This window comes from Hemicordylus capensis, chromosome 4, assembly GCF_027244095.1.
Source record: "Hemicordylus capensis ecotype Gifberg chromosome 4, rHemCap1.1.pri, whole genome shotgun sequence".
In the NCBI taxonomy this organism is placed as follows: Eukaryota; Metazoa; Chordata; class Lepidosauria; order Squamata; family Cordylidae; genus Hemicordylus; species Hemicordylus capensis.
The window spans coordinates 65,061,372-65,079,594 of record NC_069660.1 but is presented as its reverse complement, the minus strand read 5'-3'; the positions used below and the strand labels follow the sequence as shown (position 1 = coordinate 65,079,594).

Below are 18,223 nucleotides of genomic sequence, written 5' to 3'. Positions count from 1 at the left end.
TCACTTGAGATGGTAGCCGAATAGCTTGTGCTTGGAGAAGCATTATCTTCATTTTCCACAGACAAATCTTGTTTTGATGGACTTCTTGATCTTTTATTCAAAAACTTGAACAGACTTGTCTGCTTGTTCTGTTTGGAACTCATTGCAATAATGAGAGGTACTAGGGCAGTGCTTCTGTCTTGAGCAGTCCAACGATAGGACTCAAGGAAAGTGGAAAAACTTGCAGTTCTTCCCGCTCTTTCGCCTCTTGCCGGTTTTACCCCTGCAAGAAAATAAGAAGTTTTTTTCTTAGAGGGCTGCAGGTCCTCAACTCCTGCCTGTAGCTTCCAGCAGCATCTGTTGGGCCACTGTGCGAAACAGGATGTTGGAATAGATTGGCCTTGAGCCTGATCCAGCTGGGCAGTTCTTATGTTTCTATGACATGCATTAAGGTGGGAGGGCAAAAAAGGGGAGTTGCAGGGTGGGGAGTTTACTGAAAGAGAAGTGGTTCACGAGATGATGAAAGAGAAGACCCCCTCACAATTAACACTCCCTCTGAACAATTTTTTTTTTAATAGTCTGTTATTCAGCTGATATAGGACCAGTTGAGACAGTTCAACAATCCATGGTCTGCTTGGTTGTGAGAAAGCAACATGAATGAGTTTGGAAGCCTGAACACTCATTTCTCCTACCTCATGCACCTCGGAATTCTTGTTCATTTAACCATGACTTGGGGAACAATAATTATGGACTAGAAACCAAAATATGAAACTAGGATTTATTTTCAGTTCCATATGCTTGTTTGTAATCCATAGATAAACAGCTCCCAGCTATGGAAAACACACACAGCTGTGGTTTCATGAAAGAGTATTGTTGTGATGCAGCTGGAGCTTGGGAGTAAAGGGGAGAATAGAAGTGTGCTTGAATGGGGCCGTCAGGCAGCCTTGAGCAAACTCCACTTCTCGGCCAGCCACTGCAAGGGCAGACCCGCTCCCCACCCCTCCCTTAAGGCTCGGCTCGGGCACCACCATGCAAAGAGTAGCCAAGTCACTAATAGTACCTTCAAGCGATCATAGACTGCGCCAGCAACCGCCGCCAGCTATCCTCCACGAATCTGTATTATTTTGTGTTCTACCGATGCTGCAAAAAATCCAAAAACCAAGAAAATTAAGTCTTTATTTCAATTAACATTTCTTGGCATAGGCAGATATTAAAACAACACTGGAACGAACAAGACTATTAACAGCGATTGACAGCAGCAAGGTAGGAGGGCCATAGCAAGTGTGAGCCATCATCTCACTCAAAGGCCATTTTAAAACGCTGCAGCCACTGTCATAGCCACTTCTATGACTCAGGGACCTACATCCAGGTAGCAAAAAGTGCTTCTGGAGCCAGGGGAAATTGGCAAAAATCACACCCCTGTGGACATGCACTCTGCATTAGTGCAGCAGCAGTGCCCACACAGGTACTTCCTTCATCTGCATATGAGCCACTATTGTCAAGCACTTCAGAGAGGCAGTTTGTGATATGATTTCATGACTCCATAGATTTGGAAACAGAGGCCAAGTAACATTTGCTCTACTTTAACTGTCAGTAGATAGTAAAGTACTGTGGGTCTTGCCAAGCACATGCAGTCCCAGGCACCAAAGGTGAACCTTTTACTCATCCCAACCACCAGGATATAATGAAGATAGGATTTTTTTAAAAAATCAGATTGCTGTATGAACATAAAGGCATATCTGAGATTGCTCTTTTAATGTGCAGAGAATGGAGTGGTCCTTTTAAAAAAAGATGTATATTTTACACTAGTAGGATTTGTATAGATTTTTATTGTAGAATAATTTTTCATATGTACAAAGCTCTATATAGGGGGAAATGTATTTATATAGTTGCAGGGTGTGATTTCCCTGCAACTATATAAATACATTTTCCCCTATATAGAGCTTTGTACATATGAAAAATTATTCTAATAATTTTAAATAGTTAAATAATTTGTTGATATGCTGTGCAGTTTCACTTATTATATTTTTTGCATATAGTGCAGCCCAGTCCTATGCATGTTTTGTTTTTGTTGGGGGTTTTTCAGAAACAAGCTCCCCCCCCCAATTCAATGTGCGTGCGCTTATGGTCTTAGCTTTTTAAGGTACTTCCTGATAACTAACTGTTGGAAAATAAAATTTCAAAATGTTTATAGGCTTAACATTCCAACTTTTGTGTTGCTGGAAAATGGATAATCTCAGCTTCTTGCTCCCATCTTCAGTGTTTCAATTTTCTTGCGTGTTTCTATTGCATATATCAGAATGAAGACTGTCACAGAAATGCCATATAATTTTAAACTTCAATTCTATCTATACATTCTAATTGAAACAATGAATTTATTTGTTGTAGTGTTTTTTAAAAAAAAAAATCTGAATTTTCTTCAAGGCAGTTGCTCATGAATGAAGTTAAATAATGATTACAAGACACAATCTGAAGTAGGAAATTTGATGAATGACTGATGATTCACCATCACTAGAGAGTTCAGTAGGGATCTTGTAAGTACTTTAGGAATAGGATGAAGGATTTACTTTCTGCACACATGATGCTGAATTAGCCTCGTGATCCTTTCTAACATTATATATCTCCCAGGGCCAAAATAGATGAGATGCTGGGAGATCTGTGATCAAGCAGGCGGGTGAAAGTGGGGCTCGTGCCTTTCGCAGCGCTTTTGCTGCAGCAGCAGCAGCAGCAGCAGGAGACCCTCGGAAGGGCTCTGGGGAGCGCAGAGATCACAGCGGCTTCCCCAGCTCCCAGCCACCGGCTAGCCAGGCGAGGGAAGGCAATCTGCACGGGAGCCTGGGCTGGAAGACCCGCTTCCTCCCCAGGCAGTTCCCCCGCAGAGGAGGCAAGCTGTGCGGCGGCAGCAACACACACAACAACACACACGGCAACAGCCGAGAGCCCTGCTAATTAGCGCCCTCAATTTAATTTGCAAAGTTGGAACATGCAATTAAAAATTAGCTCAGTAGCAGGTCTTAAAGGGAAACGGGGGAGGAGAGAGCGAGGCCAGGGAGGAGGACGAACGGCAGGGATGGAAAGCAAGCGGGTGAAAGTGGGGCTCGTGCCTTTTGCAGCGCTTTTGCTGCTGCTGCAGCAACAGCAGCAGGAAACCCTCGGAAGGGCTCTGGGGAGCACAGAGATCACAGCGGCTTCCCCAACTCCCAGCCACCGGCTAGCCAGGAGAGGGAAGGCAATCTGCGTGGGAGCCTGGGCTGGAAGACCCGCTTCCTCCCCAGGCAGTTCCCCCGCAGAGGAGGCGAGCTGTGCGGCGGCAGCAACACACATGGCAACACACACAACGACACACACGGCAGCAGCCGAGAGCCCTGCTAATTAGCGCCCTCAATTTAATTTGCAAAGTTGGAACATGCAATTAAAAATTAGCTCAGTAGCAGGTCTTAAAGGGAAACGGGGGAGGAGAGAGCGAGGCCAGGGAGGAGGACAAACGGCAGGGATGGAAAGCAAGCGGGTGAAAGTGGGGCTCGTGCCTTTTGCAGCGCTTTTGCTGCTGCTGCAGCAACAGCAGCAGGAAACCCTCGGAAGGGCTCTGGAAGGGCTCTGGGTGCAACTTGCCGCTGCCGTGCTGGTCTGTGGAAGCCGCCATTCACTTTCGCCAGGGGCTGCCGCTGGGCAACAGTTCGCCTCCGCAGAGAGCTCCACTCATCTTCCCGCCTCAGTACAAGCCAAGCCCGCCCGCTCGCCCACCCACACGCGCATCATGCAGCTGCCATTTTCCCGCCTCAGCACATGCCCGCCCGCCCGTCCACACGCCCATCAGGCAGCCGCCATCTTCCTGCCTCGGCACATGCCCACCCGCCCACATGCCCGCTTCTCTGCCAGCAAACCCCACTTCTTAGCCACTACAAGTGCAGACCCACTCCCCACCCCTCCCTTAATTTAAGGCTCGGCTACGGCCATGCAAAGAGCAGCTCAGTAGTACCTTCAAGCGATCAGCCTGCTCCAGCAACCGCAGCTATCTTCCCGCCTCAGCACACGCCCGCACTCACAGGGCTATCTTCCCGCCTCAGCACAAGCCCGCACTCACAGGGCTATCTTCCCGCCTCGGCAAAAGCCCCACCCCTGCTCTACCCCTATTGGCCAGTGACGTCCCAGGTTGAGTAACTGTGTTGGGGGTGTGGAGTAAGGGTGGTGAGGGCGACCGGGATCCTGCAGGCGGCATGTTTAGTCCGTGCTTATACAGGGGAGAGAAAAACAAGTGGAAACTATTTGGCTCCGATTGCTGAGCCCTGCCTTCCTAGCAGCTAGGTCGGGGACCGGCACTCAACCCTCCGCGGACCGGCAGCGGTCCGCGGACCGGCGGTTGAGAAACACTGATATAGATAAAAGTTGGAACAAGTACATGCAGTATGTACTGTAAAAGCTCAAAATCCAGCCGACAAATTCAACATCTCTGACTTCAGTACAAACCTGAACCACTTGATTTTAAAGATTAACACTTGGATTTGCTAACATTCAAGGTTAGCAAATCTGCCTACCCTGTTATCTGAAGTCAGAGATTTCAGCTGAGAAGAAAGATTCTCATTTTGTCTCAAGCCACATGAATTTTTTAAATTCCTTACATCCCTTGACTGACCATTCTACAGTGTTTCACTTCAGCGGCGGGGGTTGCAGGGGTGGAGGGCGTTGTGAGAGAGGTGACAATAGCACAGACATCACCAGTATCAAATGTATGGGAAGATCTTGCTATTCTGCTTCACCATTGCTGTCTTTCATTCACTCATCCTCATCCTCCTACAGAGTTTTTCTAACATGGCCCATTAGTTCAATATTTCTAAGGCCTGCGTTTGAGATTAATTAACACTAAGGCAGCTTGCAGAAGCAAATTCTGTGCTTTCTATCTCTCTTTTCCTTCTTATGATATAAGCCACTATTCTAAATCTGCATAATGAGAAATAAAACGTTTGAGGCAACTCACTCTTAGAGCCACTGCCCCATGGTAGTCTTTCAAATGACCTAGTTTAACAAGGGATTGAACCAAACCCCGAGTCCCAGTTTCCTCTTCAACTTCAAAAACATGTGAATTTCTGAAAGCAGAATTAAAATTGGAATCCATGCAGATACCTCTCATACACGCTAAACTCATTAGTTGTCTCATTAGACACCAAATTAGACATTAAGGACCAATTATCCACACACACACACACACACACACCCAAAGAGTCTCCTGTCGTTCCCTTCGGACTTTTACAGATTACATCAAGGCTAATGCCTTCACCCACTAGCTATGTTCTCCAGATTCTCATACCAGTACTGGTCTTTGCCACCTACCTCGTTTCTCCTCCTAAATGGTATTTTTTCCATTGTCCATGCCACCTTTGTACTTATGCACTCAGCAGGAAGAAAGAGACCTGCATGCTAAGCACCTCAGCAGCGGCCAAAAAACAGTCCTTAACATCCAAACAGTTTCTGTTCTAAGTTTGCAGCTGATCTTACCTTTACCCCGCCCCCCTGCCCCCTTTAGTCAGAAAAACAAAGGTTGAAGGGCAGTGTTTGTCTTGGATTTTTTCCCCTCATTTGCTAGAACCCATTAAAGTTGTGTGCCCTTGGCATGGCTGGAAACAAAGCTTATCTTGTGTTTTAAAGCCCTGGGTGGCCCACAATTTTGCTACTACTGCACAATATGCTTTCAGGAGAAAAGTCAATGGCAGGAAACCAAAGGTTAAGAAGTCAAAGAATATACCTAAGCACCTCAACAGCTGAACGCATCACAAATAATCAATATGATCTGCACATCATTTGAAGAACTACTCTTTCTTAAATTTACACTTCTGGTTTTCTTTACAAACAAGTTACTACCTTGTTAGAGATGCTAAGTTTTCTGCAATGTCTCCCATATTAGTTTGGACAAACATTCTGGAATGTTCTTCATACCACTCATTGCTCTCCTTTCCTCTTCCCAATCAAAGAGCTTTTAATTTTGAGACACTAGTTTTGCATATACCCATCTATGCATAAATAATAGTTTCTTCCTTTTCAGGTGTGTGAGGATGTTTTGGACTATATCCACACAAAGAGAAGCTCAAGCTCACAGGCCCAGGAAGAAGGATGTGTATACAGATTATGTGAAGAATAGCACTAATATACAATAAGGAATGAAGGAGGTACGGAGCAAAATGTAAAAAGAAATGTGACAAGAGACACTGGTGCAGTCCTACCCTGAAGTCAAATGTTAAACAACCATATTGTCATGTTTAAATGAAATGCTCAGAGAGATGGTTCATTTGTTTGGAGTGATTTATCAAAAATATGACAATGGCACCCAATTGGTATTTTTCTTTTTCAAATAATTAAGATACAGCATTGATGAATGATTGTTTGAAAGCTATCTTGGGCTTGATGTGGGCAAAGAAAAATTGAAATTATATTTCAGCAAAACACAATTGCAGTCCTCATGAACTAAAAGAGGTGGGGTTGCCTATCCTTGATTAGATCAAAACCTCCAAAGTGGTTCACACTCACAGAGCTGGGTCTCACGATCCTTATTGTTTGGGGCAGTGAGCGGGAAGAGCAGGCTAAGCCCGCTCTCCCCGCTCACGAGCGGAGAAGGAGCCCTGGGCGGCCAGATCAGCCGCCCACACGATTGTCGGCTCCGTGACAGAGCTGGCGGGGGCTGGAGGGAGCGGGGCCCGTGTGGCCCCCGCAAGCCCCAGTATCCCTGCACGAGCGCGCAGGGCATACTGGGGAGACCCTCGGAGATGGGAGGCAGCTTTTCACCTCCCCTCCAGGGGTCTACTCATGAGTAGGCTCAGCACGAAGCCGCACCGCAGCTACTCACGATACTAAAAACCAGGTTTGCGGAGCACTCGCTCTGCAAACCTGGTTTTTGACCAGGGGGTCTCGAGCGGGTTGCCCACTCTAGAACCACTGGGCTCGCAGCCGAACCCAGTGGTTCTTACAATTAACAAAAATCGGGCTAGGCTCTCCTAGCCCAATTTTTTGTTAACCATGAGAATAGCCCCACAGTCTTGAGTATCTTCCTGGATCTTGCTCTGCTTCTGTGCTCAGCTTTAGCCAGGAGCACCTTTTTATGTGTTACATCTGAAACACTGGCTGCTCATCATCAAGGACAGGGACCTAGGTGTTGTCATCCACAGTTGCCTCATCTCTCAACTCTAATCTCAACTACTGCAATGCACATCAAGTTGAATCCGCCTTTGATGACAATTTCGTGGCCTCAGGCTGTGCAAGATATGGCTGCCTGTTTGATAACAGAGGCTGTACATAGTGCTCACATCAGATGTATTTGGCTAAGATGGTATTTGAACACTGACTAGAGATACATATATCAGGTGGTATATAAGTATGATAAATAAACAAACAAACAATTTACACTGGCTGCCAGTACATTTCTGAGCTCAATTCATGGTGCTAATTATGACTAACTAGCCAACCCTGCACAGAGCATCTGTGCGCTCTTTGGGGCCGGTGGTTACTTCTTCCCCACCCCCTTCTGCCCCAGTCCCCGCTTCCGGGCCCAGCCGCCTCTCCTCCCCACCTCCACTTCTGCCCCCGCACTTTCTTTCCCCCCTCCTAGGCCTTGCCTCCATGGGCAGGCCGGGCCCACCACCGCCTCTGGCCTCCGCGACCAGGCCTGCCCTGGCGGCGACCAATCCTCCTGGGTGTGCCTCAGCCAATCAGGCATGTCCGCTGCCCAGCCAATCAGCGGGGTGCTGGGATACACATTCCAAGGCACACCCAGGATAATTAATATAATAGAAGTTTATATGGTCTAGTTCCAGTGTTCCTTCTAACAGGGAATCCCAGATGTTGTTGGCTACAACTCCCATTATCCCCAAGGAAAAGCCACTGCAGCTGGAGATTCTGGGAGTTGTAGTCAACAACATCTGGGAATCCCTGTTAGAGGGAACACTGTCTAGGAGACGCTCCACACAATCAAAGTGAAGTGCCTCGAGGTGGTGTGCAGGGAGAGTTGGCTAAGCCCACTCTCCCCGCACACAAGTAGGAGCCTTCCCTGGGTAGCTGGAAAAGCCTAGCTAAAAGCATTCTCCCTGCTAAGAGAGCTAAAAGAACCCTCCCTGCTAAGAGAATCTCAAGAGGTCTTGTTGAGGATTTCTCACTCTCAAGAGGTCTAGTTGGCAAGCATCCAAAACTCAGCCTTCTCAGCAGTAGCACTAAAACTCTGGCACACCCACCCTCTGAAGGCATGGCAAGCTGCTCCATAATAGAGAAGGACTGGCCAACCTGAGACTCGCTCACAGCTCCCATCAACCCAAGCTGCAAACTACTGCTGGGGATGGTGGGAACTGTAGCCCATCAACAGAGCCTCAGGTCGGCCACTACCCCTCTTATATCGTTTTAGGCAGCTTGTACAAATAAAATGCCAGGCTTTTTGCATATTGATTTGTGCAAAATCATCATCTGTTTGTTTTGGCTGCAGTTTTTATAATTCTGTTTGACAGTTTTTTGATGTTTGTTTTTGTTTTCATTTTTGCATGGTATTGTTGCTGCTTGGCATTGTTAGTTTTCTCTTTTGCGGTACATTGCTTTGTGCATTTTTATTTATTATTTATTTATTTAACTTATTTTTATACCGCCCAAAACTTACATCTCTGGGCGGTTTACAACAAAAACAAAAGTTAAAACATTAATTAAAACAGATAAATGTCAACAAAGAAATTAAAACATTGGTTAAAATAAATGACAGTAAATAGTTAAAACATTACAACAATTTAAAACCTTAAAACAATATTTTAAAACAAAGTTAAAACTATTTAAACGATATTTAATTAAAAGCCTGGGTGAACAAATGTGTCTTTAAAGATTTTTTTAAAATTGTCAGAGGTGGGAAGGCTCTTATTTCAGCAGGAGGCATATTCCAAAGCAACTTTGATGGAAAAGAGATAGACATTTAATAAAACAAAAGACTACATGGGATCCATAGCTCTCGTTACATTTTTGGATGAAGGTTTCACTAACAGCCCAGTCTTATGAATGTTTTCTTGGAAGAAAGTCCCTCTGAGTTCATGAGACTTACTACCAAGTAAGTGTGCATAGCATTGTAGCCTAAACGTCCCAAAGTGAATTTGGGCATGGTCTGCAGCAAACTGAAGCTTAATTTGAACCTCTTTTCCCATTTCTTGAACAACTGAGAGGAGACTAGAGTTGTCTGTGACTAGTTGTACACCTGTACAACTACATACACTACCCATGCTTGCCAAGTCACAATTCTATTGAGGGTGTGGTGTTCTTGAGCAATCCCTCTTGCAGAGACTATGGTGAATACTGCCAAGAAAGCAGTATGCAAATATATTCTCAAGGATATATTCTCCGGGCATCAAGTGATGGACTTTGTTATAAGGGTAATTCCCAGCAGCAAAAACATTTTGTTTCCTCCTTTGGATGAAAGATGCTTTGTTCATGCTTCCTCTTGCTATGATCTTATTGCTCAGTGGCTACTTGTAAGCAATTAACTAACTCCTTAAGAGTGAAAAAAATGCATGAAAATTTATTTTTAGAATTAAGAAGCCTTAATTGTAAACCTTCAATAGCAACCCACAGGTAAAATAAACAAGATGGATTCATTATAGAAGATGCCAGACCAAGGGGCCCGAGAAAGACAGAATCTCTCTCTCTCTCTTTTTTAAATTGATTCATCAAAGAGGTCTTCCCACTAAAGAATCATTAAGTTCTATATACTGAATTGATAGAGGCTGCACAAAGGTCAAGGACATTACTGATATCTTTATCCAGATTAATGCCCATTCTGGAGAACAGCGAGTTCATAGGCTACACACAATCCCTGAAGATCAAAGCTGTAGGATCCCGCCCCCCCAAAGTGTGAAAAACAATTTAACCCTATTCACATTTTATGTTCAAGGCACATACAGTCTGTGTACAGTGTATGCATATATACATATATCTGTGGGCACGTAGTTATGCACATGTGATGCTGAACACACATACAGCAGAACGCTTCCGATCTGTATACTACATTTCAGAGTTTACTTTTTAAATGAATGCACAGACAGTCATTCACCCAAAAACATGTATGGGTATATAGACACCTAAACACATGTACAACATAATGAGGCCATTCACATGACCAAAGTGGGCTGGGCTGGGCTGGGGAGGCAGGATCCTACTAAGGTAAGTACCTTTCCCCAGATGATCAGAACCTCCTCTGGGCTCTGCCACTTATGCGCCCACATGATTGGAGCGGCGGCAAACTCCCAAAGTAGGATCGGGAGGAGGAAGTCCTCCTATATGCTACAATGCACCATGATAGCAGTAAAGAGGCATCCCTCAGCAATGGAGCAGCACACCTCTCCCTGGCCCCGCTTCCCAATTAACTCACTAATTAGCATGGCTGCTGGCTCCCAGGAGCTTCAGAAGTCAGAGTACTCATCCTTATGATCGGAAACTGAGGTAGGACAGCAGGGGTTTCTGTCCTACCTTGGTTAAAGACTGGGTACAGAAGCTAGGCTACCCAAATAGGCAGACACTGGGTAGGAGAGGTTCCCATGGCTCCAGACAAGCCTCTGTACCTAGCTTAATCCTCTCCTTCTCACAAAAGGCTGGTCATGAGAATGACTTCAATGTCTGAATAGGGCTTTTGTGTCTTCATAATTCAGAATACTTCCCAGGCTGCCCTGAAATGCTACATTTACCATTTAGATAGGAGCCTGAAGTTTTCTTGTCTCCTCCTTCTGACACAGAAGTGGAACTATAATAGGGTGCATGGGTCTGAAGAACCTATGCCCTCTGCCTCTGGGGCCACCTCACTCCTCTCTAGGGTTATCTTGCTCACAGATAACCTCTGTGAGCAGATAACCTCCTCTCCTCAACCCAGCCACTCCTGGGGCTATTGCACTGGGTGTGTCTGCAGTGTGCGGAGGCGTGGGGGGGAGTGCATGTCTTGAGGGAAGCAGAGGGGGAGTGGAAGTCTCCAGCACCGGGGTTCTCCTTCTCCCCGGTTGTGCTGCCCATCCCCAGTGCATTAAGTCATTTGCATCCACTCACTGGATTCCAGGTTGATTGTGGCATCAGTTGAAGTGTCCCAGGCACCATCTGATCATTAGATGGAGTTCTTTTTCAGCTTGTCCAGACTGAGGATGTGGACAAAGACCTCAGCAGTGTGATCATTGCCCATCTTGGAGGATAAAAGCTGTCAGAGCAGGATAGCCAAATAGATTACTAATGCATCATTGGGAGAGGGGGATGTGTCTTCAGTTCATAAGGAGGCAGTTGTGAAGCCTCTACTGAATATGTCCTTTCTCAGTCCCACTGATCTGAAGAACTTTAGGTTGGTTTCTATTTTCCACTTTGGGAGTAAGGTGATAGAGCATGTAGTGGCATCTTAGCTATGAAGGGCTTTGATGAAGAGGGTGAGACATGTTTCATTTTGGCTTTTGATCAAGGTTTGGCACTGAAACAAGTTGTCTTGATGGACAATTACCAGGAACTAGGCAAGACTCAGAGGAGTGTGTTAGTTCTGCTGATGCCGTTAGTAGCATTTAATACCATCACCATGGTATCTTTCTGGACTGCTTACGGGCTTGGGACTTGGTTCATTTTCTATCTGGTTCCAGCCCTACAGTAAATATTGAGGCACTGCTAATTGACTTGTTGGCTTCTGGCTTTTGGAGTACCAAAGGATTCAGTCTTGTCAGCCACACTGTTTAACATCTACATGAAGCCACTGGGGTTGCTTGTCCAGGACTTTGGCCTATAAATATGTCATTGACATTAAAATATGTCAATGACACACAGCTCTACCTCACATTGTCTTCTGATCCCAGAGAGTTAGTGAATGTACTATGCAGTACCATGGATAGGAGGCAATGATGGACTGAATCAGGGCAAACAAGTTGAGTTCCACAATTTCAAAGTTGTTCTTAACATTTTTCAGGTGATTATTCCTAGGACGTGTGTGAGATGATACATATGTTTATTGATTTATTGACTATTTGATTTAAAAAAATCTTTTCACATAAAGCTTTGAACTCATTTCAGTATAGCAGTTAAAGCACATGAAGTGCCTTTAATGACATCCCCCCACCATCAAACATTTCAGTTCAACTACTTGGTTATTTGAAAAACATTTGAAGTACATTATGTTAAATTAATATGGTGGAGTTGTGTTTTTTTTAAACGCCACCATATTGATTTCACATACTGTATCTCAAAGTTTTTTTCAAGCAATCAAGTACTTGAATTGCACTTCATGTGCTTTAACTGTTATACTAAATAAATCATATAACATTCCAAATCAGATCACCATCTATTTAGGGCAACAGGAAAATTTGTATAGCAAGGGGGAAATTCATGCAAATTTTATGCAAATGAGGGGGAATTTGCATGGAAAATTTTTCCAGTTCTAAAATTTATGGAAAACCCACATCTCTGACTGTGGGATAGTAGGACAGTCAAATGGGGTGAGGGGATATAACTTGTTCTAGAAGGAGTAATATTTCTCTGAACAAGCAAGTGCACTGCTTGGGTCTGCTCTTGGACCCAGCATTACCCCTGGATAAACAGGTCGCTGCCATGTTGATAGTGGTATTGTGCAACTTCAACTTGTGCACTAGGTATTGTGCAGCTTCAACTTGTGCACTAGCTTCCATGAAAAAAGGAAAAACTGTGGCAGATCTTGCCACAGTTACGTACACATGTTTTTGTGTGAACAACTGTATGATACTTATTTAAAGATTGTTCTGTTTTCTGTGATTATATTTTTGATGATATCTTACTGTGAGGTCTTTGATGAAAGATTGTATATATTAAATGGCAAATAAATAAATAAATAAAGTAGAAAAATATTTTGTCACTAGGTTTGTTTTGGACATTCCCAGCTTGCCATGGTTGTATATATTAAATGGGTAATAAATACATACATACATACATACATACATACATAAAGTAAGTAAGTAGAAAAATGTTTTTATCACTAGTTTTGTTTTGGACATTTCCCAGCTTGCCATGGTTAATGCTGTCCTTCACTGGTAAATTATTAAAATGAATGTAATATGTAGTCACTAATGAAAGGAACTTTGTTGGCCTTGGGAGTTCCTAGTAAATTTCAGAATCCTCTGACATTTACCACTGGCATTCTGAAATACTGAGAATTACCAGTAAATTTCAAGTATTCACAGAATTAAATTCTGATAGTTCCCATAACAAATACATTATTAAATGTACTCATCTCAAGAAACATTTATTTTTGCACAGGAATTCAGCTTCCACATCTGAGTCCCTCCTGCTCCTACTCCATGCTGTAATAATAAGCACTTCCTAGTAGCTATTCCCTCCGTCTGTATCTTCCCCTGTGTTGCTGTGTTATTGTTCCTGACTGCTGCCCACCTTAGTTCCACAGTCCACATACATTGATAGAGATTTGTGCACTCAGAACTAGGATTAGGTGCAATGAGCCATTCTGACATGATCATCATACATATACAAGAAGGGTTAAACTCTCTTAAGATTCTTGCCCTTATGATGGCAGGGCAAAGTTTAAATGTGATGAAAGTGTCTCAAATATTTAGAAGGAAAATATGAAAGAAAGAAAAAAAAGGCAAGAATAAACACACATCTGCCATCCCTTATGGCAAAAGGAAGAATTGAGACTGCCAAGGCAAACAGAAATTTGACTAGCAGATATAAATTACTGATGCATATCAGGTAGCGGGAAGTTGTGGCGCAGGCAAAATTGAAGCAGAACAGGTGCATTTGCATTTTTGTTCTTTCATGGTCTGGTCAGGTCACACAAAGTGGTTTGAGATTATTTTAAACAAATTGTTCCTGTTACTTGCAGTGTTCTGTGAGAAAGCTATTTAATGCTGACCACAAAATTTGTGGTCTTATCGATAAATGGTTGGTGAAGATGCAAGCCAGAGAGCTACAGCTTCTTTTGGTATCAAATCTACCTAGAAATCTCCAGAAAATTGGCAATATAGTCAATTTCTCCAAACTAATTTTGGATTATACAAAACTAGCAATTTCCCTAGAGATTTTGTTGCTTAAATAATCCATAGCTTTATATTAATGCCATTGAATGGGATGTTCTTGAGAAGCTTCAGATATACATCTGATTTACTCAGTTTATTTTGTATCAGGAAATGAAACCAGCATTTTCTACCATTGTGAGAAACTGATGAAGCTCTGTTCATATAGAAATGAACACAGGGAGGGAGGGGAGGGAGCCATAGCTCAGTGGCAGAGTGTTTGCTATGCATGCAGAAGATTCCAAGTTCAATCTCTGTAGTGCTGGGAAAGTGGTGGTGGTGGGGGAAACTGCTGCCTGAAATCTTGGAGAGCCACTGCAATTCAATGTAGACCAGGCCTGCACAACATAAGGCCCAGGGGTTGGATTTTGCTGGCCCCCAGGTAGACATATCCTGCAGCAACAGCAGGAGCCATGAAGAGCTCTTGGCTTGTCCCACTGAGGAGCAGCAGTGGCTCAATGCAGATGAGTGCTTGAGACCAGATTAGATGCATGTGGCAGCAATAAGTGAGTGAGTGAGCCAGTTGCAACAGCAATGGATGGAATGGATATTGGAGCAGAGGTGACAGCAGCATTATTAGACAGGCACGGAGAGGCAGAGGGTCACTCTTTCTGTCAGTTCCCTCTTCTCTGGGAGGTGGGGCATCCTCTCCAGAAACTGCCTTACAGCACCTATCTGTGTTTTCTTGGAAACACGTTCCCTGGTATATCCTGTTAGGCTTACTCCCAAGTAAGCATGCCTAGGATTGCAGCCTGGAAGCAACAGTGATTTAGTGAGAAGAGAGGAGAGGACTTGGCATTTATTTGGGGCTGGCATGCAATCTAGATGCCCCACTGACTGAGCAGGGACAGGGCCTATTTTCTGAACACTATCCTAATTGCTTTCATTAATATTGTTAATTAATTTAAAGTAATAATGTGCTGAAAATTGACCTTGCCCCCCACCCCACCAAATCATGGTTGGTTCTTGCCCACTAGAGCATTTGAGTTGTGCAACCCTGATGTAGACAATACTGAGCTAGATGGAGATCAGCCTCAGTCTGACTCAGTATAACTACAACGGATATTTATATACTACTCTTCAACAAAATTCTCAAAGCGGTTTACATAGAAAAATAAATAATACATAAATAAGATGGTCCCCTGTCCGCAAAGGGCTCACAATCTAAAAAGAATAATAAAGTAGAGACCAGCAACAACCACTGGAGTGATGCTGTGCTGGGGTTGGATAGGGCCAGCATCCTATATTCTTAATAGGAAATAAGGCCTGCTAGCCTTGCCTTGACCTTTATGCATTCAAGCATCCTGTTTGCAAATACCCAAATACCCAAATGTACACAGGCTTCTGTTCATAAATAGGACACTTGATCATCTGGAGGTCAAGGGTGGGGCCAATAGCCAAGACCTCTGTTACTTTCTCCACGTACTCATTTCTACTTACAGGAAAATTGGAAGAGGGCTAAACAGAGATAGATCTTTCTAGGTGGTGTGTTTGTGTGTGTGTGTGTGTATGTGTGTGTGTTCACACAGCATTCTTAACTGCCACCTTGTGAGCTGTATGTGCTCACAAAACTTTTTTTAAAAAATCAACCTGCTGCCGATGAAGGTATAAGCTGCAACGTTCAACTAAAAATTGGTTTCTGGATCCAAACATTTAGTTAAAGCATACTTAAGGGCTTGCATATGCTTTGTGCGAGATTTTTGACTTGACTTCCATGCCATATTACAGTCAGCTTAGCAAAGTAGCTTGCTTTGTGGCACAGGGGTAAGAATACTCTTTGAGAAACAAAAGGCTAAACTCCCTTGGGCATATAGAGCTACTAGCTACATAAATCTTTGGATCCTGATTACTGAGTCTTGCTGTGAAAAGGGATTTGTCTTATGAAATCATACAATAGTTTTAAAAAATCATCCCATTTCAACACCCCTTACAGCTTTTATTGGCTGTTTCTATTGTTTTGTAAACCGCCCAGAGAACCTGCATTTTGGGCAGTATAGAAATGTATTAAATAAATAAATAAACAATGGCAGATTTTAATTTCTAAAATACAATTTTAAAATACAAGCATTTTCCAGCACACACAATTAACATTATGGCACCACCCTTGAAGACAGAAAGTGATTCTTCATATCTACAAATATTCACAGATAAATCTCAACAGAGATGTATCTCAGCTGGCGCCACTGAAAAGGCCTGCTTACACAACCACTTTGCCTATGCTATGTCATTTGCTTTTTCAGCCCAGGTTACAGGTGGGTCATATATGTCCCATTGTTGTGTAAAGTTTCCACCACAGGCATAGATCATGTCCACCACAGACATGATCTTGGCTGTGCAGGGCACTGCTCAGACCACTTTTTGAAAGTTTGTGAAGTTGCCTAAGGAGATGTGGGGCCCAGGACAATAGGGGGTGTGAAGAGTCGGCAAGGCAAAGTGTTAGTGGCAGAGATTCCTGCCTGCAGTCTCCCTGGCCCTGGAGCACCACTCCCACCCCAGAAGCTGCATACTGACACAGCCAGGCTCCGTGGCATGCTCTGCTTGGCTGCACTCCCTGGGCAAACCAGAGAGGAAAGGAGCCTAGCCAGAGCGACCACTGCTTACAGTAGAGCAGAGCACACCACTGGTAGGGTTGGCGCACAGCTACTGTGGTGGGAGCTGTACTCTGGGGCCAGCAGTGATGGGGATAGGGAGACTCCAAGCAGGAATGACTGTGATTCACCCCTGGAGCAGGGCTCCGGATGGCACAGGGCTTGGGGCAATCCCCCTGATTCTCCTCCCCCGCAAAGGATGGCCTTGCTGACTGGAACCCTCATTCAATCACTTTATACTCCCCCAAAAGTGCTCAACTATAATCAAAGTCACTGTGTGAAGCAGCTCTTCTACTACTACTATGATGACGACGATGAATATTTATATACCTCTCTTCAACAAAATTCTCTGTTTTCCTTGGACAAGTTGTTGTTTTTTCTTCTTTGACAGGTGCCAAAGAGCTAACAAAAGCTCCAGAACTGCAGGAACTCACCATGCCTTCCTGGCTGTGTGTTGAGGAAGTGGAGACAGGTTCCATACACTGGGCAACCAGATACAAAGGAGGAGAGGATTCCTGAATGTTAGATGGTTGTGCAAAACAGGTGGTGTTTAACAAGAACAGCTTGCTGTGCAGACCACAGGGAGAGAACCCCGCTCCCCTTATGATGACTGAAGATACATATACTTTACATGATCTGTCCTTATTACCACTGACATAAGTGTATGTGAAAGTAGCTGAAGGTATATATTGATTGTGTTGTCTCCATAGATTCAGCATCTAAACACAGATATGTATAGATGAATAAAAACTGATTCTGTAAACACAGCTTTCAACTGTACCTATTATTTTATTTTTAAAATGTCTAGGCCAGGGGTTTGCAAAGTTGGGTCCCCAGATGTTGTTCGACTTCAACTCCCACCATCCCCAGCCATAATGGCCAAAGGCAAGTTTGAGAACCCCTGGTCAAGGCAATCTTCTATGTGATTTTCAAATTATTAAATAGAGAAAACATCTGTTATATTAATTCTCCTGGGTGTGCCTTAGAATGTACGTCCCGGCACCCAGCTGATTGGCTGGGTGGTGGAGGCGCCTGATTGGCTAAGGCGTACCCAGGCAAGCGACGGCGGTGGGGCTGGCTCTGGAGGCTAACGCCGGCAGCAGGTTTTGGCGGCGCTGAGGCGGCAGAAAGGCCGTGCCACAGCCGCAGCAAGGAAAGGCTGGGCCCGGCCTGGCCCGAGGAAGAGCCCATGGGAAGAGCACAGAGAGAGAAGGAGAGAGAGGGAGGGGGTCACGAGAGGGAGCTAGTAGGGGGACACGTGACGCTGGAGACATTTGACAGGCGCATGGCAAAAGGGAGCAGTTAAACAATGGTTGGCTGCTCACTGTATCTGCCATAGTACCTGCACAGTGGAGATGGAGACTGAGGGACTTGAAAAAGATTGACAAGGTAGAAAAGGACCATGCTAGAGTAACAGGTGAGCGGGGGGACTGAAGGGCTGGGGGGACAAAGCTACGGAGAGCCAGACTGTGAGGAAAAACAACCACAACTCCCCCCCACCCCCCACCCCAAAAGTACTGAGGGCAGGGAGAAGGGGCCAACAGTAGCCGCACTCAACACTCAACAGGGACTTCCAGGGCCAACACTGGGGTAAGAGGTGTGGGGATGGAAGGGGAGACACTAGGGAAGAGGGAG

General features: G+C 44.5%; 1 protein-coding gene and 1 long non-coding RNA gene across 3 annotated transcripts in view; one reads left to right on the top strand and one right to left on the bottom strand.

Moving 5' to 3' along the window:
* Positions 1-18,223, bottom strand: part of PIGR (polymeric immunoglobulin receptor) — a 91,472-nt gene that overhangs the window by 59,874 nt on the left and 13,375 nt on the right. Inside the window, exon 1 of one of the 2 annotated variants that reach the window (XM_053249666.1) lies at positions 5,308-5,439. The exons of the other annotated variant lie outside the window; for it this stretch is intronic. The gene's annotated coding sequence lies outside the window, so the exon portion shown is untranslated. Of the gene's footprint in view, positions 1-5,307; positions 5,440-18,223 lie in introns of those variants that run through there. 2 annotated transcript variants of the gene reach the window in all.
* On the top strand, positions 98-17,309 carry LOC128324750 (uncharacterized). The gene is made up of 3 exons (XR_008307073.1): positions 98-1,242; positions 6,017-6,140; positions 16,980-17,309. It is a non-coding gene; the product is annotated as an uncharacterized LOC128324750 (long non-coding RNA).